Below are 774 nucleotides of genomic sequence, written 5' to 3'. Positions count from 1 at the left end.
AATGTTTTTGATCCTGAAATGTAATGCTTTACATGTTAATTTTTAATTTCAAATCGGCGAGTTTTATCAAAGAAACACAAGAGATAAAAAAGTTTCTAAATAAACCAAGCTATCCAAATCAATTTTTTTGCATATGTTTGATAAGATTTTTCTTTAAATTTCGTTAACTAGAATGATAAGGGTAGTTTATTTCAACCCCTCATTTAAAAGTGAAAAATTACAGAAAGTGTTTTTCGTAACGTAATGCTCCCCATAAATTTCATAGACTATCTCTTTTCGTTTTCAAGATAAAAATAAAAAACATTATTTTCCACCATCTTGGTACCGCGATATCTCCCTAATGGTTGACTTTTGACCCAACGTTTATGAAGCAAACTACCCTTTATTTTGAACAAGGAATCGCCCCCTGAAGTTTTTCGCATTTGTTTTGAAACACCCTGTATATTTTTTAACTGGTTTAAAAAGTAATAACTTTTCCTCCGTACCTGTATAAAACTACTGAGTAAAAAAAATATACATTTACGACATTTTTTATGGTTCTCGAGATATTCGGAATCGAAATTATCAATATCTATCACCATTGACATAAATTAAACATGTTGACAAATAGTGATTAGACTGAAATCATAAATTTGAAATATTTTTGTCAAAAATTCAACAGCAACTGTTTTATCATCATTTATTCCAAGAAAAATTTATTGCTAATTTAAAAAATAAAAAGTTCCCAAATTTATCATTCCAGTCAAATAACTGTCTACTTAACACGTTTATTTT

The sequence above is a fragment of the Sitophilus oryzae genome, unplaced genomic scaffold, assembly GCF_002938485.1.
Source record: "Sitophilus oryzae breed Bouriz unplaced genomic scaffold, Soryzae_2.0 scaffold_1660_pilon_pilon, whole genome shotgun sequence".
Taxonomy (NCBI): Eukaryota; Metazoa; Arthropoda; class Insecta; order Coleoptera; family Curculionidae; genus Sitophilus; species Sitophilus oryzae.
Note: the sequence above shows the minus strand (reverse complement) of the source record.